The following is a 27,933-nucleotide window of genomic DNA, read 5'->3' on the forward strand; positions in this document are numbered from 1 at the left end:
TCTCTAAAATAAATAAATCTTTAAAAATATCCAACTCATAAAAGCTCATTTATGATTTTTTACTACTGACTTATATAGAGAGCATAGAAACTGTTAGAAAAGCAATTCTGCAATAAAAAATAGCATCACATCTCTTGTAGGGGTAGAAGGAACCTAAGATAGATCTCATCTTTTAAAAATGAGGAAACCAAGGCCAAGGACATAGGAGTGACATTTGAGCCATTGGGGCAGACCTTCTATACAGCCTGCCTCCCCAACCTCCACACTACCTCCAGAATTTTCTTTTATACTGCAATGGTGTCACTGTTTGTTTTCAACCATCTCAGCAACAGTGAAAAGCTAAGTGGGCATTCTTGTGTATCAGGGTATATATTCTCTTTTAGAGTACTTTGTCCTTTTCAATATATTGCTTTTTGCCATTCATAATCTACTTACGTGAAAAGTTTAATTATAGTCTGATTGACTCCAAGCTGGCATTCAAGAAATATTTATTAAGAGCACCCCCAAGTACAAAGTGCTTGCACTATGGATGGAAGAACTGACAAGTTTCCTGTCCTGGTTTATTGTGGAGGCAAGCCAAATGGATTTTTTTAGTCATAATACTTCTCTCCCATCAAAGAGGTACAGATATTACATACTATGTCATCAGAAACTTTATTACTAGAGATAAAATCATCTATTTTGGGTTTTGTATTCACAGGCTTCTTTTTAATAGCAATTTATTGGCCAAGTTAGTAACTTTGGTAGGCTAACCTGGGGGCTAGTGTACTTACTCAGGATTCAGTCTTTTTCTGAGATGAAAAACATTGGGTATATGTGTGGAATTAAGAGCATTCTATCTCCTTTTCTCCTATATGAATGTCTTTTTCCTATGACCTTAAAGCCAAGCTCCTTGGAATTTTGGGATATAGTTTTCCAAAATTTATTGGTGAATATGGGCATTTGGGGAATTTTTAAATATTTGCCTTAAAAGAATGCCCAGAATGAAAGGTCAGTCAGGATTGGCTGATGTCTGTGCTGTCAGATTTGAGCCTATTGATTTTTTTGTGGTGAAAGTACTCCCCACGAATAGGTTGGAAGTGGTTTTAAATGATGCTGGTTAACCTGCTGACATTCCCACTGCTTTTGAGGCCCTACTTTCTCTTATTTATTCTTTAGCATGAGCTACTCTTCTTTGCTCTGAGGCTTAATCATTAATCTGAGGCTATAATCATATTTACAGAGCTGACACTGTGACCTCAAAGGTTCATTATCTCAGTTTACTTTAGGGTCTTTTGGGGGCTTGGAGAAAAGTCATTTGAATGAATTTTAGTTAACAAGGATGAGGAGGTGGGACAAAGGCAGACACGTAGGAAAATACGAACAGAAAACTGGAACCTCTGATGATGACAGTTACTATGTTTTAGCACATCTTTGTGCCAGCTGAATTGCTGTGTTTGGACATAAAACTTGTCTTTAGCTTCCTGGCAATAAAGGTGAAAAGAGGAGTGCAGTATGCTGAATAGCTTCCATCTGAGAGGAAAAATGAAGCCAAGGATTATTTTGTGTTGTTTTGTTTTTGTTTGTTTTGTTTAGAAAAAAATTGAATGGCTTTTTTGAAATATAATTCACATACCATACAATCCACCCATTTGAAGTGTACAATTCAAGGGTTTGGGGTATATTATGTTACTGATTTGTAAAAATTGTGCTATAATATAAAAAAACATTTGAAAAGTACCATCTTAAGCATATAATTTAGTGACATTCACCATACTGTGCAGCCGTCACCACTGTCTATTTCCAAAAGTTGTTCCTCACCCCAAATATAAACTCCATAATCAATAAGCCGTAACTCTCCATTCTTTCCTCCTCCCAGTCTCTGATAACCTCTGATCTACTTTCTGTTTATGAATTTGTCTATTTAATGGTAGTTACACAATATTTAACCTTTTGTGTCTGGATTATTTCAGTTAGCATAAGATCTTTAAGGTTCATAACATGTTGTTGCAAATATCAGAACTTCATTCTATTTTATGGCTAAATAATATTCCAGTGTATGGCTATACCACATTTTGTATATCCATTCATCTGTTGATGGGTACTTGGGTTGCTTATACCTAAAAACCAAGTGTTTTTGAGAAGCTTCATGACCCAATCCCATGGATACTTCCAGACATTGAAAACCAGGCTGTGCTTCATGCACAATTCCTTCATCACAAGTTATAATTAACCCTTCTCACAAGAAAGCATACTAAAATGAAGCTAAGGAAAAAAAATCTTGTCAAAAAGGAGGACCTAGAATTTTGCTTTTCAAATAGTTTGCTGCAAATGTTGGTACAAAGCACCATGACTTAGAACACCAGACATTTATTACTTTTCATGTATTAGGTGGTTGGCCCAGTGTCAGTTGGGGCCACAGGGGTAATTTGGCCATGTGCCCCTCTTCATCCAGGAGACTAGTTCACCCTGTCACCTTGTGGTGGTGGTGGAGTTCCCAAGAGAGCAAGACTGCAAGTCCCAGAGCCCAGATGCTTTTAGTGTCTTGCCTGAGTCGCATTCGCTAGTGTGCTGTGGCTGAAGAAAGTCACAGGCCCCAGTCCAGCATCAACAGATGGAAAAGTGAAGAGGTCCATCTCTTGATAGGATAAGTGTCAGAGTCACATTACAAAGCGGGGGCAGGGGGGATACACAGGGAAGGGAAGTTTATGGTCACTTTTTGCAAGCCACCACAGTACTTTAGGACAAATTCAAATGAAGATAAGCTCAGTGTGAGTCCAAAGGGCAAGAAAGGTTTTGCACAGGTGTTGATGCAGCATCTTGAAGGCTGTCGAGGCTTCGATTCAGAAGGAGGTGGAAAGAGGTGAGTTAGGTCTGGAGGAAGAGGGCGGGAGGGCACGTAGATACAGAGCACACAGAGGGCAAGGGAGGACAGAGCAAAGGGTGTGACTGAGGCTCACTGAACAGGACTCCTTGAAGTAAAGGTTTAAAATGGTGCCTGAGGTGTGGCCGGGAACAGGCCTAGAATATCAGGTTAATGAATTTAGAGTTCATTTTCTACCTTTTGCACAACGCTGAAGGGTCGACCGCTGAAGGGTCGACCATATGGTGAGTGACTTCACTTAGGAGAATTAATCTGACATGATTAGTTTCATCAGAAAACTAATCATCCACAAGGTAGGCAGAATTCTGAGGTGGCTCCCAAGAGTCCTGCCTCCTGGCATGCATTCTGTATAATCCCTTTGCCTTGAGTGTGGGTGGGACTGTGCATCTGATGGATTTCCCTCCCATGATTAGTCTATGTTATATGACAGACATGAAGGATTTTGCAAATATGATAAAGTCCCAAATCAGTTGCTTTTGAGCTAATCAAAAGGGAATTATCCAGAGTGGGCCTGACCTAAGCAGATCAGCCTTTAAAAGGGCTTGGGTCTTTATGAAGTCAGAGATTCAAAGCAGCTGATATACTCTCCTATTTGCCTTGAAAAAGCAAACTGCCGTTGCAGAGAAGGCCACATGGCAGGAAATAGTTCATAGGAAATTCATTTGCCGACAACCAGTGAGCTTGGAGGAGACCCAGCATTAGACAAGATTGCGGACCTGGCCAGCACTTTGATTTCTGCATAGTGAGACTGAGCATAAGACTCCACTTGCCTAGGGGCGCTGGGTGGTTCATTTGGTTGAGCATCTACCTTTTGGTTTCGGCTCAGGTTTCAATCTCAGGGTGGTGAGATCCAGCCCTGTGTTGGACTCTGCGCTCAGGGGGAATCTGCTTGGGATTCTCTCTCTCTCTCTCTCTCTCTCTCTGCCCGTCCCCCTGCTTACACGCCCACACTCTCTCTCAAATAAATAAATCTCTTTTTAAAAAAAAAAACTCCACTACCCTAGACCCAGGCCTCTGACCAACAAGAATTGAGATAAGTTTGTGGTAGGTGCAGAATTTGTGGTAATTTGTTATGCAGCAATGGAAAATTAATATGATCCAATTGAAGAATTGGAATCAAGGATTGTATCTTTGCAAGGATTGTATGGGTAGAAGTCACTACCCATTTTGACCCAAGGCAGGCCGTATCATCAGATGTGTTCAGGGTCCAGTGTGGGAACACATGGTTCCGGGGTGGCAAAGTGAGTGGCCCAGCAACCATCTGGATTGGGCCCAGCCGCTGACCTGTGCTTTCTCTTGCCCTGTACCCTCACCATCTGAGCAAGTGCATTTTTAACTCATGGCTACATGCGGGTAAGCAGGGATGGAACATGGTAGACTGGTAGAGACCTAGAAAAGTGGGTGCACACATCTGCATTACTTAACAAGCAGTTTCTCATGCAAACAATATTTTGGTTTCTTCTTTAGTGAATGAAGCAATATACTGAGGATATCTTGGTTTTGCTTTGTTTAAGTGTATAATGTCATATATGCACCTTTACAGTATCATACAGAATACTTTCACTGCCTGAAAATCCCTTACGCTCTGTCTACTCATCCCTCTTTCCCCCCTCCTCACCCAAACCCCTGGTCACTGCTGATCTTTCTCTTTTCTTTATAGTTTTGCCTTTTCCAGAATGTCATATTCTTGGAATAGTTCAGTATGTAGCCTTCTCAAATTGACTTCTTTCACTAAGCAATATGCATTTTAAATTCCTTCTTGTCTTTTTATGGCTTGGTAACTCATTCTTTTTAGTGCTGAATAATATTTTTGTTGCCTGGATATACAACAGTTTATTTATCCATTCATCTACTGAAAGACATCTTTTTGATTTACACATTTTGTCAATTACGAATAAATCTGCTGTAGACATTTATGTGCAGGTTTTTGTGTAGACCTGTTTTTAACTCATTTGGGTAAATACCAAGGAGTGTAATTGCTAGATCATGTGGTAAGACTGTGTTTATCTTTGTAAGAAACTGCTAAACTGTCTTCCAAAGTGGCTGTACCATTTTGCATTCCCAGCAATGAATGAGAGTTCCTGTTCCATATCTTTGTTACCCTTTGGTATTGTCAATTTTTTTAAATTTTAACTATTCTAATAGGTACACAATGGTATATTGTTTTAATTTACAATTTCCTACTAGCCTATGATGTTGAGCATCTTTTCATATACTTGCTTACTATTTGTTTATCTTCTTTGGCGAGGTTCTTTTGCCCAGTTTTTAATTGGATTGTTTGTTTTCTTATTGTTGAGCTTAAAGAATTCTTTGTATATTTTGGATACAAGTACTTTATCAAGGGGATCATGTGTTTTGTAAATATTTTCTCCCAATGTATGGCTTGTCTTTCCATACAGTGTCTTTTCCAGTGCAGAAGTTTTTTGTCATTGTTTTTTGTTTTCTTTCTTTTTTATTTAGCCTCTCCCAGGGCAGTGTATCCCAGCAGTGAGTGCTGTCCCACCAGTTCTCGCAGCCCCTGCCACCATCTCAAGGCCCCAGGAATTTTTTATTTTAATAAAGACCAACTTACCAATTTTGTTCTTTCATTATACTTATGATACTGTATCTAGAAACTCATCACCAAATATAAGGTCACCTAGATTTTCTCCTATGTTATCTTCTAGAAATATTATAGTTTTGCAGTTTACATTTAGATCTGTGATCCATTTGGGGTTAATTTTTATAAAAGGCAAAAGGTCAGTTTCCAGATTGATTTTGTCTTTTTGCTTGTGGTTGTCTTATTTGTTCCAGTACCATCTGTTCAAAAGACTATCCTTTTTCCATTAAAGAGTTGAATAGTGTATTTGTGTGGGTCTGTTTCTGGGCTTTCTATTCTATCCCACTGATCTGTTTACCAGTACTATACTGTCTTCATTATAGTAGCTTTATAATAAATATTGAAGTCATCTAGTATTAGTCCTCTCACCTTGCTCTTCTTCAATACTCTGTTGGCTCCTCTGGGTCTTCTGCTTTCCATATAAACTTTAGAATCAGTTTGTCAATATTCAGAAAAATAACTTGCTGAGAGTTTGATTGGTGTTGTATTGAATCCAGAGTTGGGATTTGAAGGGGCACCTGGCTGGATCAGTCAGTAGAGCCCGTAGCTTTTGATCTCAGGGTCATGAGTTCAAGCCCCACATTGGGCGTGGAACCTACTTTAAAACTAAATAGATAGATAGATAGATAGATAGATAGATAGATAGATGATAGATAGATAGATAGATAGATAGATAGATAGATAGATAGATAGAAGATAGATAGATAGATAAAAGATGCAGAGTTGGGAATTCAAGTTGGGAAAAACTGGTATCTTAAATGTTGAGACTTCCTATGTCTGAACATGGAATATCTCTTCATTTATTTAGATCTTTGATTTCTTTCATCAGTTTTGTAGTTTTCTTCCTGTAGGTCTTCTACATATATACTGTCAGATTTATTCTTAAGTACTTTTCTCTTTTTTTGGTGCTAACGTAAATATATTGTGTTTTTAATTTCAAAATCCAATTGTTCATTGCTGCTATATAAGAAAGCAGTTGACTTTTAAAAAAAATTTTACATTCAATTTAATTAACATATACTGTATCATTAGTTTCAGAGGTAGAAGTCAGTGATTCATCAGTTGCATACAACACCCAGTGCTCATTACTTTAAGTGTCCTTCTTAATGTCCAATACGCAGTTTCCCCATCTCCCCACCCACGTCCCCTCCCGCAACCCTCAGCTTGTTCCTATAGTTAAAAGTCTCTCCCTCTCTGTTTTAATATTATTTTATTTTTCATTCCCTTCCCCTATGAGTGAAAGATGAGTGAAGATGAGTGATGAGTGAAATCATATGGTATTTGTCTTTCTCTGACCGACTTACCTCAGTTAATATAATAACCTCTAGTTCCATCCACATGGTTGCAAATGGCAAGATTTTATTCTTTTTGATGGCCGAGTAAATATAGTTCAGTGTGTGTGTGTGTGTGTGTGTGTGTGTGTGTGTGTGTATACCACATCTTCTTTATCCATTCATCTGTCAGCGGACATCTGGGCTCTTTCCATAGTTTGCCGATTGTGGACATTGCTGCTATAAACATTGGGGTGCAGGTGCCCCTTTGAATCACTATGTATCCTTTGGATGACTACCTACTGGTGCAATTGCTGGGTAGTAGGGTAGCTCTATTTTTAACTTTTTGAGGAACCTCCATACTGTTTTCCAGAGTGGCTGCACCAGTTTGCATTCCCACCAACAGTGTAAGAGGGTTCTCCACATCCTTGCCAACATCTGTTGTTTCCTGAGTTATTAATTTTAGCCATTCTAGCCAGTGTGAGGTGGTATATCATTGTGGTTTGGATTTGTAGTTCCTTGATACTGAGTCATGTTGAGCATTTTTTCATGTGTCTGTTGGCCATTTGGATGTCTTCTTTGGAGAAATGTCTGTTCATGTCTTCTGCCCATTTCTTAACTGGATTTTTTGTTTTTTGGGTGTTGAGTTTGATAAGTTCTTTATAGATTTTGGATACCAGCCCTTTATCTGATAAGACATTTGCAAATATCTTCTCTCATTCCGTAGGCTGCCTTTTAGTTTTGTTTCCTTTGCTGAGAAAGTAGTTGACTTTTGTATATTAATCTTATATCCTGCAACATTGCTATAATTATTATTAGCTCCAGGAGTTTTTGTTGTTGATTCTTTAGGATTTTCAACATAGATAAGCATGTTATCTGTGAATAACAGTTTTATTTCTTTCTTCCCAATCTATATGCCTTTTATTTTTTTCCTTACTGCATTTGTTAGGATTTCTAGTACAATGTTGAGTAGGAGTAGTGAGAGGAGATATTCTTGCCTTGTTGCTGATCTTAGGGGGAAAGTATCTAGTTCTTTAACATTAAATATAATGTTAGCTATAGGTTTTTTATTCTTTATCTGTTGAAGAATATCTGTTCTTTATCAAGTTGAAGAAATTCCCCTTTATTCTTGGTTTGCTGAGAGTTTTTATCATGAATGGGTGTTGACTTTTGTTATATGCTTTTTCTGCACCTAATGTACAATCATATGATTTTTCTTCTTTAGCTTGGGATGTGATGGATTACATTCATTGATTTTCAAATAATTGAATCAGCCTTCTGTACCTGGGATAAAATCCAGTTGGTCATGGTGTGTAATTTTTTAACACATTCTTGGACTAGTTTGCCAATATGTTTTTTAAGATTTTATTTATTTATTTGACAGAGAGAGAGAGAGCACAAGCAGGGGGAGTGGGAGGCAGAGAGAGAGGGAAAAGAAGGACTCTCCGCAGAGCAGGACTCCCCACAGAGCAGTGAGCCCGATGCAGGACTCAGTCCCAGGACCCTGGGATCATGACCTGAGCCGAAAGCAGACGCTTAACCAACTGAGCCATCCAGGTACCCCAGTTTGCCAATATTTTTTTTGAGAATTTTTGCATCTGTGTTCATGAGAGATACTGATTTATAGTTTCCTTTCTTATAATGTCTTTATTTAGTTTTGGTGTAAGGGTAATGCTAGCCTTACATAATGAGTTAGGAAGTATTCTTTTGGCTTCTATCCTCTGAAGAAGATTGTAGAGAATTGGTATAATTCCTTCTTTAAATGTTTGGTAGAGTTTGCCAGTGAACCAATCTGGACCTGGTACTTTCTGTTTTGAAAAATTATCAATTACTAATTTATTTAACATCTATAGTTCTATTCAGATGTCTGTTTCTCTTTATGTAAGATTTTGGTAGATTGTGTCCTTCTGGGAATTGGTTCATTTCATCTGAGTTATCAAATTTGTGAGTATAGAATTATTTATACTGTTCCTTCATTATCTCTTTAGTGCACATGGGATCAATAATAATTGTCAGCCATACATTCAGACATTTGTATATTTTTTTCCCCTTGGTTAGCCTTGTATTATAGGTTGAATGTTTCTGTCTCCCAAAATCCATATGTTGAGGGGGGCCTGGGTGGCTCAGTAAGTGAAGCGTCTGCCTTCAGCTCTGGTCATGGTCCCAGGTTCCTGGGATCGAGCCCTGCACTGGGCTGCCTGCTCAACTGGGAGCCTGCTTCTCCCTCTTCTTCTGCCTGCTGCTCCCCCTGCTTGTGCTGTCTCTGTCAAATAAATAAATAAAATCTTTATTAAAAAATTCATATGTTGAAGCTTCAGTGCTGCAAGTTGACTATATTTGGAGATATGGCTTGTGAAGAGGTCATCTAGGTTAAATGAGGTCATAAAAATGAGGCTTTAATCCGGAAAGGCTGGAGCCCTTAGAAGAAGAGGAAGAGACACCTGGCTAGGTATTTATCCATTTTGTTGGCTTTTCTTTTTTCAAAGAAACAGTTTTTTGTTTTGTTGATTTCCTCTGTTGTTTTCCTATTTTCAATTTCATTGATTTCTTCTGTAAATTTTATTATTTCTTTTCTTCTGCTTACTTTGGAAAATTTTCTCTCTTTTTTTTTTCTAGTTTCCTAAGGTGGAAGCTTAGATTACTGATTTTAGACCTTTCTTCTTTTCTAATATATGTGTTCAGTGCTGTAAATTTCCCTGTAAGCCCTGCTTTTGGTGCATCCCACAAGTTTTGATAATTTGTGCTTTCATTTTCACTTGGTCAAAATATTACTTAATTTCTCTTGAAACATCTTCTTTGACCCAGGTGTTCTTCAGAAATGTATACTTTAATGTCCAAATATTTTGAGATATCCTGACTATGTTTCTGTTATTGATCTTTAGTTCAATTCCATTGTGGTCTGAGGGCATACTTTCTATGAATTCTGTTCTTTTAACTTCTTTGGGGTGTGTTTTATGGCCCAGAATATGGTTTGCCTTGGCAAATGTTCCATGTGAACTTGAGAAGAATGTGTATTTTGCTGTTGTTAAGATGGCGTATCCTATAAATGTCAATTAGATCCAGTTGACTAATGGTGCTCTTCACTTCAGCTATATTCATGCTGCTTGTTTACCTACTGGATATGCCAGTTACTGACAGAGGTGTGTTGAAGTATTCAACTGTGATGATCGATTTACCTGTTTCTCCTTGCAGTTCTGTCAGTTTTGCCTACGTATTTTAGTGCTATGTTATTAGGTGCATACACATTAAGGATTTTGTGATATTCCTAGGTGTAGTTTTTTGGATATTTATCCTGCTTCATGTTCTCTGAGCTTCCTGGGTCTGTAGTTTGGTGTCTGTCATTAACTTTGGAACATTCTTGGCCATTATTACTTCAAATATTTCTCCTGCTCCTTTCTTTCTTCTTCTTCTGATATTCCCATTATTTGTATGTTACACCCTTTTTAATTATCTCACAGTGCTTGGATATTCTCTTCCTTTTTTTTTTTTTTTCATTGTTCTTTCTCTTTGCATTTCTTTTTGGGAGGTTTGTACTAACATATCTTCTAGCTGATCGATTCTTTCCTCAGCTATGTACAGTCTACTTGTGAGTCCATCACTGGTATTCTGTTTTGAATTGGATGTTTATGTTTTTGATTTTGAAATTAGGTAGACCACTTTAAATTAATTATTCTTTCTAAGTCCCTGTATGAAAGAATCAAATTGTTCTTCCTTCTAATTATAGTACCCCAATTGAAAACTGTGTTCTATAATCCCATTTTGATTCAACCAAAATATTTTGAACACCTCTTAGGCCCAAATCTCTGTATTATGCAGTATGGGGTTGTGGCAGTTTAAAATATGGCCACAAATTCTTCAATACTCCTCTTACCAAAAGATGGGGTCTCTGTCCACTTCCCTTGAATTTGTGTGGGCTTATGAACTACTTAACTAAATAGAGCATGGTGGAATTGATGCACTCTGACTTTGAAAGTTAAGCTATAAAGGCCATGTAGTTTCTGCCCTGTTTGCTAGACCACTTGTTCTTGAAACCCTGAACCATTATGTAAGAAGTATGACTATTCTAAGGCTGCTGTGCTGAAGAAATTATGTGTAGGTACTCTAGACTGTGGTCCCTGCTGGGCCAGTCCTTCCAGATATCTCCACCAAGGTGCCAGACATGTAGTGAAGCCTTCTGGGACCCTCCTGACAAGTGTATCCACCAGCAAAATATCACCAACCAACCTCTCTCAATTAACACATGAAGTAGAAGAATCACCCAGCTAAGCCCTACCTGATTTCTTGATCCACAAAGTCATCACATATAATAAAATGGTGGCTGTTCAAAGCTGCTCAGTTTTGGGGTAGTTTGTTATGAGTCTGTATATAACTAGTAAAGGACTTTGATCATATTACCTTAAATACTTACTGAGTGCCTGCTCTGTGCCAGGTACTATCTTCCTTTTATGGGACTTGTGATCATGCATGTGGAGGGGAGGAAGATACCATAAACTGACAAATAATCTATGTAAAAAGTATTATAACAAAGAATAAGCAGGTTAAATGTATAAAGGAGGCATAGATGCAATTTAATCAGGGGGAGTCTTTCTGGTAAAATGACATTTGAGTAGAGACTTAAAGTAAGTGAATGAGTAAGCCACATTAAATTGTACCCATACCTTCTGTATCCCCTAACCTGCTTTATTATTTGTCACCTTAATTTTCACCCTGGTATATTTATCAATTTATATTTCATTTCTCCCCTTTCGTATCTGGGAGATGGGTGGGGAATATCTTAAGGAAGAATATACCAGGCAATGGGAATGGCTAGTAAAAAGGACCTCAAGTAGGAACATACTTGATGTTTCTAGGAAAGGAATAAAAGCCAGTGGCAGCTAGACCAGAAGAGGTGAGGGGGGAAGGTAGGAAATGGAGTGAGAGAAGTATCAACAGGCCAGATCATGAAGGGTCTTGTGGGTGTAGGAAGAACTTTGGATTATGCTTTAAGGGAGATGAAGAATCACACTGGCTTTTTAATGGAAAGTAAACTATTGGGGGAAGGGTGGAAACAGGGAGACATTTGGAGAACACTGCAGTGATCCAGGGAGAGATGGTAGTGCCTTGACCAGGGTAACAGCAGTTAGAAGTAGTCAAATTCTGGAGATATATGTGTGTGTGTGTGTGTGTGTGTGTGTGTTTGTGTGTTGAAAAAACACATATACACGTAACATGAGACTTACCCTAACATTTCTTAAGACTTTATTTTTATAGAATAGCTTTAGGTTCACAACAAAAGTGAGAGGTAGGTGCAAAGACTTTTTATATACCTTCTGCCACCACATATACATAGTTTCCTCATTATCAACATCCTGCACCAGAGTGGTATGTTTGTTACAATTGATAGACCTTCACTGACATATCACGATCACCCAAAATCCATAGTTTACATTACAGTTCTCTCTTGGTATTGCACATTCTCTGTGTTTGGATAATGTATGATGACATGTATCCACCATTATAGCATCAGAAAGAGGATTTTCACTGCACTAAAAATTCTCCCCATTTCCCCTATTCATACCCCTACCTGTGCCCCCTGGTTAGTAACCACTGATCTTTTGTAGTCTCCATAGTCTTATCTTTTCTAGAATGTCATAACCTTGGAATGATACGGTTTGTAGCCTTTTCAGATTGGCTTATTTTGCTGAGCAATGTGCATTTAAGGTTCCTCTATGTCTTTTTTTTGTGGTTTGATAGCTCATTTCTTTTAAGTGCTAAATAATATTCATTACCTGGATATACCATAGTTTTTCATCCATTCACCTACTGAAGGACATCATTGCAGCTTCCATGTTTTGGCAAGTATAAATAAAACTGATATAGACATCCATGTACAGATTTTTATGTGGATATAGTTTTCAACTCTGGGTAAATACCAAGGAGTACAGTTGTTGGACTATATGCTAAGACTATGTTTAGCTTTGTAAAAAACTGCCAAACTGTCTTGTATAGTGGCTTTTTGCATTCCCACCAGCAATGAGTAAGAATTCTTGTTGCTTAAGAGCCTGATTAGCATTTGTTGTTGTCAGTTTTTTGGATTTTAGCTATTTCAATAGATATGTAATGATATATCATGTTGTTTTAGTTTGCAATTCCCTGGTGATATTGAGCATCTTTTCATATTTATCATTTCATACTTATCATTTGTATATCTTCTTTGGTGAGGTGTTTGTTCAGATCTTTTGCTCATTTTTAATTGGGTTGTTCATTTTCTTATTGTCCACTTTTAAGAGCTCTTTGTATATTTTGGATTTAAGTCCTTTATCAGATGTGTCTTTTGTAAATATTTTCCCCAAGTCTGCTTGTCTTCTCATTCTCTTGATATTACCTTTTGTAGAGTATAAGTTTCTAATTATAATGAAGCCCAGCTTATCAGTTATTTCTTTCATGAATCATGCCTTTAGTGTTGTATCTAAAAAAGTTAAAGCTGTAACCCAAGGTCATCTAGGTTTTCTTCTATGTTATCTTCCAGAAGTTTTATAGTTTTTGTTTTACATTTAGGACTGTCATCCATTTTGAGCTAATTTTTGTGAAGGATGTAAGGTATGTTTCTGGATTTATTTATTTTATTTTATTTTATTTTATTTTATTTTATTTTATTTTGCATATGGATGTTTTAGCACCATTTGTTAAAGTTATCATATTTTTAGTGTACTGTATAGTGTTGTTGACTGTAAGCACAATATTATGTATAGGATATCTCTGGAACTTTTCCATCTTGAATAACTGAAACTTTATGCTCTTTGAACAAGCCCCATTGACTTCTCCCCTAGCTCCAGGAAGCCACCATTCTACTTTCTCCTTCTGAATTTGACTACTTTAGATCTTATATAAGTGGAATCATGCAGTGATCAATTCTGTGATTGGCTTATTTCACATAGCATAAAGTCCTCAAGGTTCATCCATGTTCAGATCCTATAGCATCTGACAGGATTTCTTTCTTGTAATGGCTGAATACTATTCCATTCTGTATATATATTAGATTTTCTTTATCCACTCACCTGCCTATGACATTTAGTTTTTTTTTCCACCTCTTGGCTATTGTGAATAATGCTGCAGTGAACATGGGAGTGATGATCTCTCTCTGAGATCCTGATTTCAATTCTTTTGGATAATTACTGTTTTCCATAGTGGCTGCAACATTTTACACTCCTATCAAAAGTGCATAAGGATCTAGTTTCTCTATATCCTCACCAACATTTGTTATTTTCTGTTTGCTTTCCCCTCCCCTCTGAAATAATGGCCATTCTAACAGGCATTGAAGTGATATCTCCTTGTGGTCTTGATTTGCAATTCCCCGATGATAAGTGATATTAAACTTCCTGTCATATATCTCTTGGTCATTGTATGTTTTCTTTTGAGATATATCTATTCAAATCTTTTGCCCATTTTTAAATTAGGTTATTTGGTTTTTGCAAATGAGTTGTAGGAGTTCCTTATATATTTTAGGTATTAACTCCTTATCATATATATGTTTTGCAAATATTTTCTCCCATTCCATAGGATACTTTTTTACTCAGTTGGCTGTTTCCTTTGCCATGTAGAAACTTTTTAGTTCGATATATTCCTGCTTGTCTGTTTTTGCTTTTATTGCCTGTGCTTTTGGTGTCATACCCAAGAAGTAATTGCTAAGACCAATGTCAGGAAGCTGTTTCCCTATGTTTTCTTCTAGGAGTTTTACAGTTTCAGGTCTTATGTTTACATTTTCAGTACATTTTCAATGACTTTTGTGTGTGGTATAAGATAAGGGTCCAATTTCATCCTTGCTTGTGGATGTCCAGTTCTCCCATGACCGTTTGCTGAACAGATTATCTTTTCCCCATTGTATAGTCTTGACCAAAGATCAGTTTACTTCATATGTGTGGATTTGTTTCTGGGCTCTTTGTTCTATTCCATTTGGCTATAGTTTTGATTACTGTAGCTTTGTAAGATGCTTTGAAATCAGGAAGTATGAGTCCTCCAGTTTTGTTCTTTTTTCTGAGTATATTTTGGCTGTTCAGAGTCCTTTGTAGTTCGTATGAATTAGAATTGTTTTTTCTATTGCTGTAAAACATGCCCTTAGGATTTTGATAGGGATTGTATGGAATCTATAGGTCATTTTGGGGTAGTGCAAACATTTTAACAATATTGTCTTCCAATCCATGAGCATGAGATGTCTTTCCATTTATTTGTGTTTTCTTTAATTTCTTTCAACAATGTTATGTAGTTTTCAGTGAATGGGTCTTTTGCCACTTTGGTTAAGTTTATTTTAAGTATTTTATCTTTTTTGATTCTATTGTCAATGGGATTGTTTAATTTCCTTTTTGAGTTGTGTGTTATATAAAAACAAAACTGATTTTTGTATTTGGTTCTTGTAGTTTGCAACTTTAATGAGTCATCAGTGAAATCCATTTAAAATGCATTTTTAAATCATATACCCTGAAACCATTAGGGAGTGATTATAAATAGGAAAACAGCCCAAGCTTGACCCATAGTCAAGGTCAGGAAGATAACGGGAACCAACAAAGGAATCTGAGACAGGCTGCAGGGAAGAAAAGGAGAACCGAGAAGTTGTGCTGTAGGTGCCAAGTGGAGTGTTTCATGTAGTGTTTAGAAAGATCAAGTAACCTTTCCAGGTCACAAAGCTAGACAGAGGGTACAGCTAGAATCCATACTGATAGATGCCAGAATTCATGCTCTTAATTTCTGTGCTCTACCACCCAAATCACAGTCATAATGACGATGGTATCCTTTCATAGCACCAACTCTGTGCCAGGCACTGTTATAACAGCTTTGTAATCCATTTATTCCTATTATCATCACCATTTTACAGAGGAGGAAACAGACACAGAGAGGTTATGTTCAAAGTCACAAAGTGTCTCAGTGCACTTTGAACTCGGCTGCCTAGGTCCACGGTCTGCAGTCCTAACTGGTACACTGGACTGTTTCCCAGTAACCCTCTCCTGCCTAAATAACTGGAGTGTCATCAAAGATAATATTTCATAAGGTTGAATAAAGAAGTTCAGAAAGCAAATTAGATTCTTTAATTAGAAAAAGAAAAGAAACTAAGCGGTGGCAATTTGACCTTTTGCTCTGTCCACATTGATTTTTGTGCCTTCCAGTCTCAAGCTGTTGAAGTGCTATGACTTTCTTCACACTTGAACAAAGTACTTGCAAAGTTGCTTTGTTTTCTCCCCCCCCCCCCCGGAGTATGACCGGAAGCAAAATGTAATGCTGCCTTATACGTTAAGTCAAATGAAGCCTTGGTTTCTCAAGGTCATAAAAATGTGATCACATAGAATGAATCTCATCCAATGATATTAATTTAGCCCCTCATCAAAGTTAAACATAGGAAGGAAATTCTTGTATCTGAGAAAGGTTTGCTACTGGAAATCACATTGTCAGGAGTCTTAGGTTATAACTGTTCCTTTAGAATTTATCCTAAATTCACTTTAAGAGGAGCTGGAAACATAAATTCAGCATTGCTTCAGATGTGATGATGCCTTCAGATATCTCGGTTGCTTTTTTTCTTCACTACTGTCACTTTTTTTCCTGGACATGACCTCTAACCCTCAGTGCAGGTTGCCCCCTGAGCTTTTTCTTGCCACCCCACAGATTCTGGCCTTTGTTCCCAAAGTAAGGTTGTACATTATACTTCTGGAAAAATAATCCATTGCTAGTAGGTGGGGCCATCAGTGTATCTTTTTTTTTTTATTATTGTTATGTTAATCACCATATATTATATCATTAGTTTTTGATGTAGTGTTCCATGATTCATTGTTTGTGCATAACACCCAGTGCTCCATGCAGAATGTGCCCTCTTTAATGCCCATCACCAGGCTAACCCATCCCCCTACCCTCCTCCCCTCTAGAACCCTCAGTTTGTTTTTCAGAGTCCATCGTCTCTCATGGTTCATCTCCCCCTCTGACTTACTCCCCTTCATTCTTCCCCTCCTGCTATCTTCTTCTTTTTCTTTTTTCTTAACATATGTTGCATTATTTGTTTCAGAAGTACAGATCTGTGATTCAACAGTCTTGCACAATTCACAGCGCTCACCATAGCACATACCCTACCCAATGTCTATCACCCAGCCACCCCATCCCTCCCACCCCCACCACTCCAGCAACACTCAGTTTGTTTCCTGAGATTAAGAATTCCTCATATCAGTGAGGTCATATGATACATGTCTTTCTCTGATTGATTTATTTCACTCAGCATAACACCCTCCAGTTCCATCCACGTCGTTGCAAATGGCAAGATCTCATTCCTTTGCCATCAGTGTATCTTTTTCATGTTCTACTTGGCACATCATTCTCCAGTTTTGCTTATGCCTCTTCTTTTAGCTAATCCATTTTGGTCTGAAAAATCTAAGACTTACCTTTTCCCTACTTTGGTTAAAATTTGCCAAGTCCAGAATCAGGTTTCCAAGAGGGCAGTAGTTTTGACACCTGATCATTAGCAAAACAGGCAGTAATCACAGTCATTGTTACTTGGATCTATGCAGGAGATTAAAAAAAAAAAACTCCATTGGCCATCTTGAACCTGATTCCTTACCCTTTGCCAACCATCCTACCCTATCTGCTGGCCTGGGTCAGAAGAAGTGAGTGACCTGTAGCGAAGACAGGCTTGGGGAATACTGAGAAGCACTTGTGAGGTTACAGCCTGAAGAACCTTTAAATGTTTTTTAGAAGACAGGTCTACCAATGAAGAGTCTATCAATTTTTGTTTGATTACTTATTCCAGCTCTTAAATGCTCATGTGTATATTTATGTTTTCATTCATTCATCTTGAGTCAATTTGCAAATGTATACTATGCTAGAAATAGATCCATTTTCTAAGTTTTCAAATGTGTGGGCCAATTTTATATTTTAGAATTTCTACTGTGTCAATAATTATGCTCCTTTTCTCATTCATAATTTTATGTCTGCCCTATTTTTTATCAACCCTGCATGAGATTTGTCTATTTTATTAATTTCTTTAAATCAGATTTGATCCCATCTATTGCTTTTTAAAAAATCTCATTCATTTCTATTATTATCTTTATTATTCCTTTATTTCTTTTTTAAATTTTATTATGTGGTTCTTTTTCCAAGGCTTTAAATTTCCCTCTTAAGTACTGCTTGACTTGCACCCCACTGGTTTTGACAAGTAACACTATCAATGTCATTCAGTTTTAAATATTTTAATTATCTAAATGTTTGTAAATAAGTATTAAACTTTCTTCTTTGACACAGGCATTATTTAGAAGTGATTTTTTTTTAACTTCTTAAACATGGGGAGAAAGAGGGATTATCTTTTTATTTTAGATACCCAGTTTTATCACATTTTTGGCAGAGAATATGCTCTGAACAGCATCTGCTCTTTGGCCCTTGTTGATTGGTCATAATAATGGCCAGTTTATATAAATGCTCATGTGTGCTTGAAAAGAATGTATATTCAACTCTTTGTTAAGTGTAGAGTTCTGTATGTTTCCATTAGCTCAAACTTATTAATTACATAGTTCTAACCTGAGTATCCACTAATTTTTGATCTATAAGTTTCTGACCTCTCAAAATCTATTGTTAATTAGTATTCTTACATTCTTCCTGGACAATATAAGTACCTTAGACACTGTACCCCCATTTACTCCCTGTGGGTCTATTTTCTTTTGTTTCTTTTGGTTTTTAATAACTATCTTGTTTTTCTCAAATCTCTAGTAATTTTTGAATGGCTATTGTATAGGAGCATTTTCACATTTATTTCAGACCTAGGAAGTTCTCCTTGTCTGAAGAGGCAGAATACTTCTGGCAGGTATCTGGGGCAGAAGCAATCCTGGATTCTTTCATCCAGGTATGAGGATTTTGATGGTTTGGAGCCAGACTTTAGTCCCTTTGACCACCAGACTATTCTGTTTCACCCTTATCTGCAGGAAGTAGCCCTTTGAGGTTCCAGTTCAAAGTGTGGGTGATTTATTAGGGTTCCCTTCTTTAGTAAACCTGAATGTCAGTTTTTATTCTCTAACTCTGTGGGGTTGTCTAAAGCTCTGCTCAGCTTCTCAGGCTCTCAGCTCCCTATTCTGGAATTGGCACATGCCCTTCAAAGAAAAGTTGCCCCACATATTAGGTTCATTTCTCTGAATTTCCTTTTTTCTACATTTTGATCCTGTAAATCTTCATTACTTATCTCTCTAATGCTATCAAGGAGATTTTTCAAATATGTGTTTTTGTTCTTGATGCAAGGCTTCACCTACATTACCTAGGGTGCCATTAGGAGAACCTGGAGTCCTTGTCATTTGCACTTTTAAAAATAAATGTTAGTATTGAAGTGTAACATACACATAGAAAAGTGAACAAATCATGATATACTTGTCTGATTACTTATCACCGAGTGAACACCCCTGGTAGCCCCACCCTGTCAAGAGATGGTATCAGCACCCAAAGCCTGCCCTGTGTCCCCTCTCCCTTCTCCCTCATCATCACTTCCACTGACTTCTGCTTCTTTTCTGAAGACCAAGGAAACCAGATACCATTTGGCCCCTTTCAATTTTAACTATGAAATGCATAGCTTTGGCCAAGGCATTCCTAATTTGGTTTGCCTTTTCCTATTATTTATTTATTTATTTATTTATTTATATGCCTTTTCCCCTTTAAATCTGTTACTTGGAAGGTTTTCTCCCCTTCCATTTCATCTTTTTCCCTGTATGAGCCCTCTCAAATCTTCTAACAATTTGTCTCTTTAGATTCCACACAATACTTTCTTGTTTCCCTGTGTGCCATTACTAGAGAGCCTTCTAAACTCATGACTGTCTGCTGACATGTAGAATATGCTATTTCAGAATGTTGTTTTATACACATTTACAAAGAATCATCCAGAATATGAACCTGTTGCCTTACTTTTATTTTTCCTGTCTGGTTAATGCTGTCTCTAATCCCCTTTTGTTAACTAGAGATGATCATAAGAAACAAATCAGGAATGCATTTATTTGGTTTAGAACGTTCTCTTGCTCTCTGCCTGCTGTAGACATGTTGTGAAATCACAGGAGGAATGGCAGAGCTGTGACCTCTTGTGATTGTCATCTTGGATCTCCTTTTGGACGGTATTATAAGTGACTAATTGAAGTTGACTTCTAGTTCTCATCATCTTCATCAGATTAATTTTTTTCAGCTAAAGCACCTGGTACAGTAGCTGGTGCATGTTGGCATTTGATACTTAATTAAAGGTAATCTGACATGATGTTTCTGAAAGTCAAGATGTAGGGACATACATGAGATGAAACAGGAATGGCCAACTTTTTTTTTTTTTAAGTTAGAAATGAACTTGGCTTCTGTGTCTCTTACTTCTGACTCTTGGCAATTTGCTAAATTTAGTTTCTAGCATCAAAGAATCAGAATCATGACAAAATGGGCATTTTGTTTTACTCAACCCTCTTCATTGAAAAGTGTTGGGTATGATACACTCGCTGTAAGTATAGTTTGTATGTAACATCAGTATATAAGGTCACTGCAAAGCCCCAGAACTCTGAGAGTTCAACCAGGAAATCATCATCCAAATGGGTGTGACCAGAAGTTTTCCTAAAAAATGGGATACTTTCCAGAAAAAAACATACAAGTATACCTCGATTTTATGGGCTTCACTTTATTGGGCTTCACTTTATTTTGCTTCACAGATTCGAAATTTTTTACAAATTGGAAGTTCAAGACTTCAGTGGGAAGTAACTGCAGATGTGGTAGAAATAGTAAGAGAACTAGAATCCGAAGTGGAGCCTGAAGATGTGGCTAAATTGCTGCAATCTCATGATAAAACTTTTGCATATGAAGAGTTGCTTCTTATAGATGAGCAAAGAGTAGTTTCTTGAGATGGAATCTACTCCTGGTGAAGATGCTGTGAAGATTGTTGAAATGACAACAGAGGATTTTAGAATAGTACATAAACTTAGCTGGTAAAGCAGTGGCAGGGTTTGAGAAGATTGACTCCAATTGTGAGACAAGTTCTCCTGTGGGTGAAATGCTATCAAACAGCATCACATGCTACAGAGAAATCTTCCGTGAAAGGAAGTCAATTAATGCATCAAACTTCATCGTTTTATTTTAAGAAATTGCCACAGCCACCTCAGCCTGATGGTCAACAGCCATCAACATTAAGGCAAACTCTCCACCAGCAAAAAGATTATGACTCACTGAAAGCTCCGATGATGGTTAGCATTTTTTAGCCATATTTTTAAATTAAGGTATTTACATTGCCTTTTTTGACATAATGCTATTCACACTTAATAGACTACAGTAGTATAAACATAACTTTTATATGTACTGGAAAAAGAATATTCATTTTTTTAAATTTTTTTATTGTTATGTTAATCACCATATATTACATCATTAGTTTTTGGTGCAGTGTTCCATGATTCATTGTTTGTTCATAACACCCAGTGCTCCATGCAGAACGTGCCCTCCTCAATACCCATCACCAGGATAACCCATCCCCCTCCCCCCCTCCCCTCTAGAACCCTCAGTTTGTTTTTCAGAGTCCATCATCTCTCATGGTTCGTCTCCCCCTCTGACATACTCCCCTTTTCTTCCTCTCCTGTTATCTTCTTCTTTTTCTTTTTTCTTAAAATATGTTGCGTTATTTGTTTCAGAAGTACAGATCTGTGATTCAACAGTCTTGCACAATTCACAGCGCTCACCGTAGCACATACCCTCCGCAATGTCTATCACCCAGCCACCCCATCCCTCCCACCCGCAACCACTCCAGTAACACTCAGTTCGTTTCCTGAGATTAAGAATTCCTCATATCAGTGAGGTCATGTGATACATGTCTTTCTCTGATTGACTTATTTCACTCAGCATAACACCCTCCAGTTCCATCCACGTCGTTGCAAATGGCAAGATCTCATTCCTTTTGATGGCTGCATAATATTCCATTGTGTATATATACCACATCTTCTTTATCCATTCATCTGTCGATGGGCATCTTGGCTCTTTCCACAGTTTGGCTATTGTGGACATTGCTGCTATAAACATTGGGGTACATGTACCCCTTCGGGTCCCTACATTTGTATCTTTGTGGTAAATACCCAGTAGTGCAATTGCTGGATCGAACGGTAGCTCTAATTTCAACTGTTTGAGGAACCTCCATACTGTTTTCCAGAGTGGTTCCACCAGCTTGCATTCCCACCAACAGTGTAGAAGGGTTCCCCTTTCTCCACATCCCCGCCAACATCTGTTGTTCCCTGACTTGTTAATTTTAGCCATTCTGACGGGTGTGAGGTGGTATCTCATGGAGGTTTTGATTTGGATTTCCCTGATGCCGAGCGATGTTGAGCACTTTTTCATGTGCCTGTTGGCCATTTGGATGTCTTCTTTGGAGAAATGTCTGTTCATGTCTTCTGCCCATTTCTTGATTGGATTATTTGTTCTTTGGGTGTTGAGTTTGATAAGTTCTTTATAGATTTTGGATACTAGCCCTTTATCTGATATGTCATTTGCAAATATTTTCTCCCATTCTGTCGGTTGTCTTTTGGTTTTGTGGACTGTTTCTTTTGCTGTGCAAAAGCTTTTTATCTTGATGAAATCCCAATAGTTCATTTTTGCCCGGGCTTCCCGTGCCTTTGGCGATGTTTCTAGGAAGAAGTTGCTGCGGCTAAGGTCGAAAAGGTTGCTACCTGTGTTCTCCTTTAGGATTTGGATGGACTCCTGTCTCACGTTTAGGTCTTTCAACCATTTGGAGTCTATTTTTGTGTGTGGTGTAAGGAAATGGTCCAGTTTCATTCCTCTGCATGTGGCTGTCCAATTTTCCCAACACCATTTGTTGAAGAGACTGTCTTTTTGCCATTGGACATTCTTTCCTGCTTTGTCAAAAATAAGTTGACCATAGAGTTGAGGGTCCATTTCTGGGCTCTCGATTCTGTTCCATTGATCTATGTGTCTGTTTTTGTGCCAGTACCAAACTGTCTTGATGATGACAGCTTTGTAATAGAGCTGGAAGTCCGGAATTGTGATGCCGCCAGCTTTGCTTTTCTTTTTCAGTATTCCTCTGGCTATTCGGGGTCTCTTCTGGTTCCATACAAATTTTAGGATTATTTGTTCCATTTCTTTGAAAAAAGTGGATGGTATTTTGATGGGGATTGCATTGAATGTGTAGATTGCTCTAGGTAGCATTGACATCTTCACAATGTTGATTCTCCCAATCCATGAGCATGGAACGTTTTTCCATTTCTTTGTGTCTTCTTCCATTTCTTTCATGAGTATTTTATAGTTTTCTGAGTACAGATCCTTTGCCTCTTTGGTTAGATTTATTCCTAGGTATCGAATGGTTTTGGGTGCAATTGTAAATGGGATCGACTCCTTGATTTGTCTCTCTTCTGTCTTGTTGTTGGTGTATAGGAATGCCACTGATTTATGTGCATTGATTTTATATCCTGCTACTTTACTGAATTCCTGTATGAGTTCTAGCAGTTTTGGGGTGGAGTCTTTTGGGTTTTCCACATACAGTATCATATCATCTGCAAAGAGTGAGAGTTTGACTTCCTCTTTGCTGATTTGGATGCCTTTGATTTCTTTTTGTTGTCTGATTGCTGTGGCTAGCACTTCTAATACTATGTTGAATAGCAGTGGTGAGAGTGGACATCCCTGCCGCGTTCCTGACCTTAGGGGAAAAGCTCTCAGTCTTTCCCCATTGAGAATGATATTCGCTGTAGGTTTTTCATAGATGGCTTTTATGATATTGAGGTATGTACCCTCTATCCCTATACTCTGAAGAGTTTTGATCAAGAAAGGATGTTGTACTTTGTCAAATGCTTTTTCTGCATCTATTGAGAGGATCATATGATTCTTGCTCTTTCTTTTGTTAATGTATTGTATCACATTGATTGATTTGCGGATGTTGAACCAGCCTTGCAGCCCAGGAATAAATCCCACTTGGTCATGGTGAATAATTCTTTTAATGTACTGTTGGATCCTATTGGCTAGTATTTTGGTGAGAATTTTTGCATCCATGTTCATCAAGGATATTGGTCTGTAATTCTCTTTTTTGATGGGGTCTTTGTCTGGTTTTGGGATCAAGGTAATGCTGGCCTCATAAAATGAGTTTGGAAGTTTCCCTTCCATTTCTATTTTTTGGAACAGTTTCAGGAGAATAGGTATTAATTCTTCTTGAAATGTCTGATAGAATTCCCCTGGGAAGCCGTCTGGCCCTGGGCTTTTGTTTCTTGGGAGATTTTTGATGACTGTTTCCATTTCCTTAGTGGTTATAGGTCTGTTCAGGTTTTCTATTTCTTCCTGGTTCAATTTTGGTAGTTGATACATCTCTAGGAATGCACCCATTTCTTCCAGGTTCTCTAATTTGCTGGCATAGAGTTGCTCATAATATGTTCTTATAATTGTTTGTATTTCTTTGGTGTTGGTTGTGATCTCTCCTCTTTCATTCATGATTTTGTTGATTTGGGTCATTTCTCTTTTCTTTTTGATCAGTCTGGCCAGGGGTTTATCAATCTTGTTAACTCTTTCAAAGAACCAGCTCCTAGTTTCGTTGATCTGTTCTACTATTCTTTTGGTTTCTAGTTCATTGATTTCTGCTCTGATCTTTATGATTTCTCTTCTCCTGCTGGGTTTAGGCTTTATTTGCTGTTCTTTCTCCAGCTCCTTTAGGTGTAGGGTTAGGTTGTGTATTTGAGACCTTTCTTGTTTCTTGAGAAAGGCTTGTATTGCTATATACTTTCCTCTCAGGACTGCCTTTGCTGTATCCCAAAGATTTTGAACAGTTGTGTTTTCATTTTCATTGGTTTCCATGAATTTTTTTAATTCTTCTTTAATTTCTTGGTTGACCCATTCATTCTTTAGTAGGATGCTCTTTAGCCTCCATGTATTTGAGTTCTTTCCGACTTTCCTCTTGTGGTTGAGTTCTAGTTTCAAAGCATTGTGGTCTGAAAATATGCAGGGAATGATCCCAATCTTTTGGTACCGGTTGAGACCTGATTTGTGACCTAGGATGTGATCAATTCTGGAGAATGTTCCATGGGCACTAGAGAAGAATGTGTATTCCGTTGCTTTGGGATTGAATGTTCTGAATATGTCTGTGAAGTCCATTTGGTCCAGTGTTTCATTTAAAGTCTTTATTTCCTTGTTGATCTTTTGCTTAGATGATCTGTCCATTTCAGTCAGGGGGGTGTTAAAGTCCCCCACTATTATTGTATTGTTGTCAATGTGTTTCTTTGCTTTTGTTATTAATTGCCTTATATAATTGGCTGCTCCCATGTTCGGGGCATAGATATTTACAATTGTTAGATCTTCTTGTTGGATAGACCCTTTAAGTAGGATATAGTGTCCTTCCTCATCTCTTATTACAGTCTTTGTTTTAAATTCTAGTTTGTCTGATATAAGGATTGCCACCCCAGCTTTCTTTTGGTGTCCATTAGCATGGTAAATGGTTTTCCACCCCCTCACTTTCAATCTGGGGGTGTCTTTGGGTCTAAAATGAGTCTCTTGCAGACAGCATATGGATGGGTCTTGTTTTTTAATCCAATCTGATAGCCTGTGTCTTTTGATTGGGGCATTGAGCCCATTTACATTCAGGGTAACTATTGAAAGGTATGAATTTAGTGCCATTGTATTACCTGTAAGGTGACTGTTAACTGTCTGTTGTCTGTGTTCGTTTCTGCTCTTTGCTGCTTTTAGGTTCTCTCTTTGCTTAGAGGACCCCTCTCAATATTTCTTGGAGGGCTGGTTTCGTGTTTGCAAATTCCTTTAGTTTTTGTTTGTTCTGGAAGCTTTTTATCTCTCCTTCTATTTTCAGTGATAGCCTAGCTGGATATAGTATTCTTGGCTGCATATTTTTCTCGTTTAGTGCTCTGAAGATATCTTGCCAGTCCTTTCTGGCCTGCCAGGTCTCTGTGGATAGGTCTGTTGCCAATCTAATGTTTCTACCATTGTAGGTTACATATCTCTTCTCCCGAGCTGCTTTCAGGATTTTCTCTTTGTCTCTGAGACTCGTAAGTTTTACTATTAGATGTCGGGGTGTTGACCTATTTTTATTGATTTTGAGAGGGGTTCTCTGTGCCTCCTGGATTTTAATGCCTGTTTCCTTCCTCACATTAGGGAAGTTCTCTGCTATAATTTGCTCCAATATACCTTCTGCCCCTCTCTCTCTCTCTTCTTCTTCTGGGATCCCAATTATTCTAATGTTGTTTCGTCTTATCGTATCACTTATCTCTCGAATTCTGCCCTCGTGATCCTGTAATTGTTTCTCTCTCTTTTTCTCAGCCTCTTTATTTTCCATCATTTGGTCTTCTATATCGCTGATTCTCTCTTCTGCCTCATTTATCCTAGCAGTTAGTGCCCCCATTTTTGATTGCACCTCATCAATAGCCTTTTTGATTTCGATTTGGTTAGATTTTAGTTCTTTTATTTCTCCAGAAAGGGTTTCTCTAATAACTTCCACGCTTTTTTCAAGCCCAGCTAGTATCTTTAAAGTCATGATTCTGAACTCTAGGTCCGACATCGTACTAATGTCCGTATTGAGTAGGTCCCTGGCTGACGGTACTACCTCTTGTTCTTTTTGCTGAGGTGATTTCTTTCGTCTTGTCATTTTGTCCAGAGGAGAATAGATGAATGAGAGAACAAAATGCTAACAGGTTTACAACGTCCCCAGCAAATATACTGTATACAAATCAGAAAAGACCTGAAACCAGGGGAAAAGAAAGGGAAAGAAAGAAAAAAGAAAGAGGGGGAAAAAAAAGGATAAAAACAAAAACAGAACAATACAAAAAAAGCAGAATGTGATCAAATTTGATCAGGCTAGTGCATAGATCAGTGCCACACACTAGATTTTGGGCATATTTTGGTCTGTTAGAAAAAAGTGCCTCCTAAAATTTTAAAGGAAGAAAGACATATATGTACAAAATAAGGGTTGATACAATGAAGGGATGGAAGATGACTGTAAAGATGAAAATTATAAAAGATTTTATAAAAGGACTTGGTAAGATAAGTTGTTTGAAAAAAGAAAGAAAATTTAAGAAAAAAAAAAGGAAAAAGGGAGAGAATGTGATCAGGCAGGTGACTAGAACAAAGCCATACACTAGTGATTTAGGGTATATTTTGATCTGTTAGAAGAAACTGTACCCCAAAATTTTAAAGAGAGAACAACTTATATATATATGCCAAAAATAAGGGTAACTACTATGAAGGGATAAAATATGACTCTAAAAATGAAAAATAAAAAAAAACAGTCAACAAAAATTAACTTTGATGAAATAATGGATCATGGTTAAAAAAAAAAAAAAAAGCCATAAATCTGTGTGCAGTATTCCCCTAGCGCTGGAGTTCTCCCATTCTCCTTGATCGATCAACTTGGTCTTGGCTTGCTGGCTGTTTGTGCTGATCTTCTGGGGGAGGGGCCTGTTGCTGTGTTTTCCAAATGTCTTTGCCGGAGGCGGAATTGCCCCGCCCTTGTCGGTTCGGGCTAAGGAAGCTGCTCCGGTTTGTTCTCAGGAGCTTTTGTTCCCTGCAAGCTCTCGGTACAGCTTTGGAGGACCAGGGCAGAAATGGTGGCCTCCCAGTCTCCACCCGGAGGAGCTGAGAACTGGGGGCCCCGCTCCTCAGTGTGTCCCCAGAGAAAAGCAGTCACTCCCGTGTCCCCGGTCTCCGGCCGCAGTCCGTGCTCACCCGGCCTGTGATCGAGCATTGCTATCTCTGGCACCCGACCCCGCACGGAGTCTCCAAACCCAGCAGATCCCTGCAGTGCGTTCCCGCACCGCTCCTCCCCGGGAAGGAAGAGGAGTCTCCCCGGATCTGCTGCTTGTTGGGTCCCTGCTGGGGGAGCCGTGCCCCGACTGGGCCGCAGATCACAGTTTATGGCAACCCCGAGCTGAGAGCCCGCGACTCTGCTCCGTCTCTGCAGCCGGCTTCCCCGCTCTGATACCTGGGAGCTCTGGCGCACTCAGGCACCCCCGGTCTCTCCGTGACCCCAAGGGTCCTGAGACCACACTGTCCCGGGAGGATTCCACCCCCGCTTAGCCACTGCAGCGACGTCCCTCCACGGAGCCGACTTCTAAAAGGTCCGATTTTGTGCTCCGCGGCTCTATCACTTGCCAGAAGCGGCCGGCGGAGGCCCCTCCCCCGCCGTCTATCCTCCCGAATATCGCCTCGGATTCACTTCTCCGCACGCCCTACCTTCCAGTAAGTGGTCGCTTCTCTGTTCAGAGAGTTGTTGCTAC

General features: G+C 38.4%; 1 protein-coding gene across 2 annotated transcripts in view; it reads left to right on the forward strand.

Moving 5' to 3' along the window:
• Positions 1–27,933, forward strand: part of KIZ (kizuna centrosomal protein) — a 132,744-nt gene that overhangs the window by 41,547 nt on the left and 63,264 nt on the right. The gene's annotated exons all lie outside the window — the stretch shown is intronic.

Source organism: Callorhinus ursinus, unplaced genomic scaffold (assembly GCF_003265705.2).
Source record: "Callorhinus ursinus isolate GAN/ISIS: 27379988/994484 unplaced genomic scaffold, GSC_fseal_2.0 scaffold29, whole genome shotgun sequence".
Classification (NCBI taxonomy): Eukaryota; Metazoa; Chordata; class Mammalia; order Carnivora; family Otariidae; genus Callorhinus; species Callorhinus ursinus.